The sequence below is a fragment of the Phocoena phocoena genome, chromosome 5 (assembly GCF_963924675.1).
Source record: "Phocoena phocoena chromosome 5, mPhoPho1.1, whole genome shotgun sequence".
Classification (NCBI taxonomy): Eukaryota; Metazoa; Chordata; class Mammalia; order Artiodactyla; family Phocoenidae; genus Phocoena; species Phocoena phocoena.
In genome coordinates, this window is record NC_089223.1 from 78683895 (window position 1) to 78692590 (window position 8696).

Below are 8696 nucleotides of genomic sequence, written 5' to 3' on the forward strand. Positions count from 1 at the left end.
TATCCTATATTAGTTTTAGACCATTTCCCAACTATATTCCTGTCTTCTAAATGGAGAAAAGCATAGGAAAGAGACATTTGTGTATGTGAAGGCTTTTAAATGCATGATCAAAGGTCTAATCTGATTTCAAAATGACCATATTTTAATAATATTTTGTTGTCCTAGCTGATACCATACAGTCATATATAAATATATCAATAAACAAAAAAATTATGAAAATGAACTGATAAGAATGGTTTGTAGCACTTCCTTTAATACTATATCTAAGGAGATAACAATAGGGAAACTGACTTAGACACTAATAAAATAAAGAACTGAAATACTGTGTAAGTATTTTGAAATAAATGCTGTTTAATATCTGAAATGCTTTAATCTTAAATATAATGTTTAGTTAAATTTTAATGTTTAATGGTTACGGTTCAGAAATACTAAATACTCAATGAGATATTATAGGTTGACATAGTATATTGCAATTGTATTTGGTTATGAAGCTGCCTCTTCAGCTACCAATTGTTGGTGACCTTGGGAAAGTCACAAAATATTTCTAAATTTAATTTTCTTCTTTGTAAAATGGGAGTATGGAGATTTCTTATAGCTATCTTCATGCCTAGCATTATTTTTATCTTTGTGACCTCTTCCTCTGCATTATTTATTTTTGACCTTCATGTAATGAATTTTTCTTTTGGCACTGACAATTGTGCTCCAACTATCTGTGCTGTACATTTAATCTGAGGTCTGAATTTTTATTTTGTCTGCATTCCTCGCATATATATCCACTTCATTTTCATCATAGCTTGCATGTCCTGCATTTTCTATGTGAGACAAAATTAAAATCTTCCTCTTTCCTTTAGAAAATATTTCTCATGGATATAATATTAATGCAAAAATAACAACTGCTGAACCTTCATTTGGCTAAGCTTTAGGCTATTTGGTGTAAACACACACACATGTACACACATTATTTTCCTACCACCATAACATTTGTATTATTATTCAAGTTGTATATATGATAAAAGTGAGGCTTATAATGACAAAGTAATTTCTTGTCCAAAGTTATACACTTGCTAAATGCTAAAGCCAAGATATAAATGGCGGTTTCTCTGATTCTAAAACTCATGTGATTATGCATTAAACTCCACATCTGCCAACTTTGTATTGTACCTTTTTTTCCTGAAGTTTTAGAGCAGTGATCTTCTTCTACTTGACATTTTATTTTATTTTTTTTTCGGTACGCGAGCCTCTCACTGTTGTGGCCTCTCCCGTTGCAGAGCACAGGCTCCGGATGCACAGGTTCAGCAGCCATGGCTCACGGGCCCAGCCGCTCCGCGGCATGTGGGATCTTCCCGGACCGGAGCACGAACCCGTGTCCCCTGCATCGGCAGGTGGACTCTCAACCACTGTGCCACCAGGGAAGCCCTACTTGACATATTTTATATAATGTATCCATATATTTTAAATGAAATACTTATTTTGGAAGAAGAAACATCCTCAAGATTAGTGTTTGCCAACTATCAGAGTGTGTGTGTTTCCACATCATCGATTGTCTCATTTCTTCTATGATAGTGCTATCAGTTAAGTTGAAAGGACAGAATTTAATCAGTCAAATAATGAAATTTCTGGTGTCAAACAGGTATTCATAAAGGATCATTCTGCTTAACCGAGGCAGGATATTCTCCTCCAGTTATCTATTCTCCTGAATATAAAGTAATTATTTTCTGATAGATTTGAAAATTATTTTATACATCTTACTAGAAATAGTTTTTTTAAAAAATTACATTTCCTGACGGCATTCCTTTGAGCCCTCCTTCTGCTTTTGCCACAGCTGATTGGTTTATTTCTAATCCAGTCTGAAATATGCCAGCCCATTCCACAAAAGCTCACTTTTATTTTTATTTTATTTGTTTAACATTTTTATTGGAGTATAATTGCTTTACAATGGTGTGTTAGTTTCTGCTTTATAACAAAGTGAATCAGTTATACATATACATATATCCCCACATCTCTTGCCTCTTGCGTCTCCCATTACCTGGGCTGAACTGAGTTCTGGAGAGACAAAACCTCCTTTGGATGTTTAAAAGTTTTGATGTAGAAAGGAGAAAATTCAACTTCCTTTCCTTCTTAAAATTGGCTTCTGAATAATTGCAGAAGACTTTTTTTTCTCACTAATGCAGCCCTAAGCTGCTGATACTGGGGCACAAGGCAATTCTAAGTTTGCTTTCTTTTAGAACTCTAGATATTAGTCAGTGTAGTAGGTTGAATTTATCTCCCCAAAAGATATGTTCAAGTCCTAATTCCTGGTACCTGTGAATGTGACTTTATTTGAAAATAGAGTCTTTGCAGATGTAATCAAGTTAAGGTGAGGTGATACTGGATTAGATGATGACTAAATCCAATGACTGATGTCCTTATAGGAAAAAGGACACTGAGAAGAAGGCCCTGTGAAGATGGAAGCAGAGATAGAAGTGATATAGCTATGAGTCATGGAATATCTAAGATTCCAGGGGGCCACCAGCTAGGAACAGGCAAGCAAAGATTCTCTCCTGAAGCCTTCATAGGGAGCATAGTACTACTAACATTTTAACTTCAGACTTCTAGTCTCCAAAACAGTGAGAGAATAAATTTGTGTTTGTTTAAGCTACTTATTTTGAGGTAATATTTTATGGCTGCTGTAGGGAATTAATGCAGTGAGCAACCTGTAATTCCTCAACATTTAGCAGCTATCTTCCTTGAGACCACCCTTCCTAAAGTTTAAAAATTTGTCTAATAATATCCTCACATTTCTGTACTGTTATGACTTTGTATCTTGGAATGCATCATGAATATTTCTTTTCACTCAAAGAGATGTAATTGAATTCATCTATTAGTCACAACAAATTTGAAGTTTGATATTTACATTTTAAAGTAAAATAGTGAACATAAAATTTATTTTAGAGAAGCTTAAAGCAGGTTGACTTTCAAAATCACAGAGTATATACATAGTATTTTATTTCACCTAAACATTTCAAAGCATACATATGCACACAAATAAAGGCTTTTAGTTAGATTCTTATTTGTTGACTATTATTCCATTTTTTTACTTGCAAGTATTTATTTGTTTAAAAGAACAATACAAATTCATATTAATATATGCAAATGATTGTATATGGTTATATAGGTATATATATGTTCTCTCAGATTATTAAGATCTACTTCAGAAGTTAAATAGATGAGAGAGAGAGAAAGAAAGAAAACATCATAAACTGGAAAAATGATTCTCCTAAGCCATAATAACTAGCCCAAATAATAAAGGTTTGATTATTGAAATTTTATTTTATTTCTATTTTTAGAGCATTATCTTTGTCTTAGTTTCTGAATATTCAGGGCACTATAGAATAGGAGTTAACTAAAAAAGAAAAGACAGTGGAAAGCCTTTCAACAAGTATATGGAGCTTTGGGCTATATATTTACACTATCTAAAGTAATATTTAATTAAAGATACTACAATAAAAATTAGTTTACATTTGCTATTGCTGCTGTAAGTATTCCTGGCTGCATCCTCATCACAACAGAAAGCCAAAGCTTTGTTCCACCCAGGGGTTTTTGTTTTCAGGCTTCCCTGAATAGTAGACAGGCATTAAGAGACACCTCATTAGGATGGTCTCAAAAATGAGATGGAAGGAGGCCTGACTTGGGAGTACAGGACTCACAGCAGAACACAAGGGTCCCTGAGACTGTGAAGGAGTAAGTGTCCATGTGCTGCAAGTGTGGGTGTGTGATCAACTTCGCATGTTTATGATGACTTTTATCCACGAAACTTTGCACATCTTATTCCATTATCTTTTAACAATTTGATTGGTTGTGGACTGAGTTTATTTGTTTTTATTATTTTTCCCTGATAGCAAAAAACAATTTTATGCCTAGATTCTAGAAGGATTTTTCTTTTCCATGCTTCAGAATTATATGAAGATCTATATCTATTAATGTATGTATAGATGTAGAAAATAAATCTTCCTTTTTCTGTATTATATTTAGCAGCATATCTATTAAAATATTTTTACACACTAATTTTCCATATGTGAGCTATATCTGGCCAGTCCCACCTATTGCACAGTCTCTGTCTTTTCCTCCAAAATTTTGTCCTTTTTCTCTGCATTCTGATGTATTGTTTTCAAGTAGATCCTCCATATCACTGCTTCTTTTTTCCATGCTATCAATTTGTTCTTTATTCCTGCTTCACTCTTTGAAATTATTATGTCCTATATTGTTTCTAAATATTCACCCACTTAGAATTCACTGAAATCTTTTATTATAATTGCCGTGATGCCACTTCTCTTTCTACTTCCTACAGTTGTTTAATCACTGTAATTACAAATTTCCTTTTATGTTGCATCCTGACCTGAGATACATTTTATTTGGTTTCTATCATGTAGGCTTATATCTTTTAAAAGGTGAATAGCTAATATTTAAAAAATGGAAACTTTCAAATAAAAATTTAAGTGCCTTATTTCTCTAGAACATAATTAGAATAACTGTCAATGATGGTACCACATTTCCATGTGACAATTAAGTGGAACTTAGTAGTGATTCTTCCTTTTAGATGAAACAAGCATGCACTTCCCAGAATGTCACAGTCCCCACTACTGCCTATTTATGCTTGGCCTACTTAATCTATGAATCCTTCAATCATTTGCACTTTCCTCACTTTTTAACTTTCTGGAAAAAAAGTGATATAAGCTTACAATAGTAAATTATATATTATATAATCAAAATTTTCCTGAATATTCAGCATGGAACACAGAGCTTCCATAAAATGAAAGTGCTTTATGTTATCACACATTTACTATAAAAAATAAGAATATCAGATAATTACTGATATGAAACATTAAGCAATCAGAAAAATTAGTTTTTGTATTAACACACTAGAATTGTCCTGAAAATTCTAAACATGAGGAACCAACATTATTGGAAAATATAAACATGTTTTTCCTAAAAAGAGTAACAATAAAAGCTTCATCAAATAAATATGGCTCAGAAATCCTTTTAAAATTTTTTAGAAAATTTAGTTATTTTCCTAAAGGCTATCAGTTGCTCCTCTTTGTTTTCAAAATCAGGATCTTAGAGATATACAGCCCCACTTTTGTTATAGCATCATTCACAATTGTTGAGATATGGAAACAACCCAAATGTCTACTGCCAGGTGAATGGATAAAGAAAATGTGGTATGTACATACAACAGAATATTATCCAGCCTTAAAAAAGAAGGAAATTCTGTCATTTGTGATAACCTAGATGAGCCTAGAGGTCACAGTAAGTCAAATAAGCCGGTCACAGAAGGACAAACACTGCACAATTCCCCTTATACAAGGTATCTCAAATAGTCAAACTCATAGAAGCAGAGTAGAATGGAGGTTGCCAGGGGCTGAGGTGAGGAGGGAGTGGGAAGTTGCTCAGAGGGTACAAAGTTTCTGTTATACAAGATGAATGAGTTCTAGAGATCTACTGTACAACATAGTGCCAATAGTCAACAATACTGTATTGTGCACGACAAAGTATGTTAAGAAGTTAGATCTCATGTTAAGTGTTCTTACGATAAAAAACAAAAAACAAGCAAACCACACAAGGAAATTTTTGGAGGTGATGAATATGTCTAGTATTTTCATTGTGGTGATGGTATCATGGGTGTTTGCATATATCCAAACTCATCAAAATGTATGCATGAAATGTATGCAATTTTTTTGTATATCAGTTATAATTCAATAAAGCTTAAAAAATGGGTTCTCACGGCATGTTGTAAATATATTAGCTAATCTTCATTTACAAAATAAACTCGATTATATGAAAGTGTTTATGGAGAGAACATTAAGATTCATTAAGATTCTGGTGATGATGATTTAGTTCTGTATTTATAAATAAACAATATCAAGCTTTAGTTTAAATAATAATATTCCAGGACTTCCCTGGTGGTGCAGTGGTTAAGAATCCGCCTGCCAGTGTAGGGGACACAGGTTCGAGCCCTGGTCTGGGAAGATCACACATGCCGCAGAGCAATTAAGCCCGTGTACAGCAACTACTGAGCCCAAGTGCCACAACTACTGAAGCCCGTGCGCCTAGAGCCCATGCTCCGCAACAAGAGAAGCCACCGCTATGAGAAGCCCACACACTGCAATGAAGAATAGTGACCACTTGCCACAACTAGAGAAAGCTCGCATGCAGCAGCAAAGACCCAACGCAGCCAAAAATAAATAAATAAATTTATAAAAAATAATAATACTATTCCATTCTTAAACTTTGAAATTTCTCTCTTTTATTTTTAACTTGAGAGATACAGGATGCCAATTTCATTAGTTTGTGTTGATTCTAACTATATTATAAAACCATACATTCATAGTCAAATTTTAAGTTGGAAGATATTATAAAAATACTGTTCATATTAAGATTTTATGATGATCTGGGAATACTTAAATTTTAATATTTCTCATATTCTAAATTACTCATGCTAAATATCATACTACAATACATGTTATAAATAATATGACAAGCATAACAAATACGTTTATAAGTTGTGTATGAAGATGCATTTTTCTTTAAAATTCAAGCATAAGAATAATGAAATATAGAATATGTCAGTAATTAAAGACCTTTAACTTTTCAAATATATTTATATATTTCATTTTTAAGTATTAAATATACTATATATAATTCCAGGTATTATAACACATATAATACATCCTAAATATCTGTGAAACTAGTAGAAAATCCAAAATTCAGAGAATAGATACTATGGGTATCAAACATTAAAGTGTGTCAAAGGAAATGAAAATTAAATATGATATTGCATATCAAATTATGTAATTATTTTAATGAAGCTTTGGCGGTACAAGCCTGTTAGAACATTGTTCTGGCTCTATAAATGTACATAATGTGGAGTAAAAATAATGTTTTAATTACGTTTTCAAACAAGTATTTCATAAAATTCCCCTAGGATAAATTCATAAAAATAGTTACTGAATTAGAATTATAAACAGTGTGAGTTCTTGATATATATTGTCATATCTATTTTCCAAAAAAGGTATACATTTATAAACATTATAATTAAGTAATTTTAATTAATTCAGATGTATTTTTTTCAAAATGAGTCTTAAGTAATAAGATCAATTATATAAACTAAACTAAATTTATTTTTCATGTATCCAAATAGTCTTTGCACTGAAATCTTATATTTTGTATTAAAATAAAATAGAAAGATGTTTTATAAAACAAGGGAAAATATTAACCTGTAATTTGCCATACTTAATACTCAATATTTTATTCCAATACAAACATATTTAACATGTACTTCTAGAAAATACACTTGGTTACCATGTAATAGATGAATAAAAAGTAGCAAATAATTAACTCTTCCTTGGTGGATAGGAACTGGTTAGGACAATATTAAGATTTGATTTTGTATCTTTGAATGTTCAAATTTCAGGGCTTAAATTATGTACTAAATTATTAAATTACGTTTTTAGGTCCTTGAAAAATAAAAATTACATTTAAAACTACTTAATTTTTTTTCTGTTATGCACTGAACATTTGTCATTCATTATATTCCCATTGTAGAATTCTAACTTTATTAAGTATTTTATCCATGTTTTAGAGGATAAACTATCCCATATGATTATCAAATAATGAATCACTTATTCAATTCTATCTTTTAATCACTAAATCAGAATAACAGTAATTTATCAGATATAAAAGTGATTTTTAAATTTTTCTGATCAACTGATAATTGTATAGAGAGAAGTACTCAAACATGTAATGTAAGAAAAAGTGATGAATTACTTTAAATCTGTATTTTTTGGCAGAAGAGCATTTTCTCAGGATCCTATGAATCACCTAAGGGTGGTTTCAGGCTTCTATGAGGTATAAGTCTTGAATATAAATAATTTATTATTTTTGTCTCACTAAGCACTATTCTAATTAATATACAGTAGGTTTGTAAACTGCATTGAAATATAATTTTAGTGTCAAAAAAACAATTTTTGGTGCCTCCTGGAGTTCAAAGTATGAATCTAAATGGACATAATTTGAGTGATTATAAGTGGTATAAATGTATAGTCCTTCTACCCATACATTTTTCTAGTTGCTCTACAGTGATGATGTAGAAATTCTTACTACTGTAGAAATACTTTTGAGACAATGCATATATAAATACTTTAATCAATTAGTCACTTTAATCCAATTAGTGTGTCAGATTAGAAAATCAGCTCCTGCTGAGATCATGAAGGCAAGCAACACGGCACTGACTATTCAAAATAGTGAGAAGATGTAATGTTGAAAATCTGAATCAGGCTTATTAAGATCATATGGAGTGTTCCAATCACAAATTTTCCTATTAGCTTCTCTTAGTGCTGTTTATCTTTCCTATATGACATTTTTACCAATTGCATGGACTGAAAAAAATATCTAAGTGTCATTTTTTTTACAAAGTACACAGAAACATTTGATTTTCCTTGTATGCTACTAGTTAATCTAAAATCTAGCGTTAACCTAATATTACTGTGTATGTGGTTTTTAAGTTCTTTCATGTTGATAATGTATGTTACTGATGTAATAACGATATACATATTTATCTTCAAAAATAATACAAAGACCATGAAAGCCTTTTGAAATATACAAAATAAAATGATGAAAGGTCAATGACTATATTTTTTCTATTCTACATAATAAGTGAC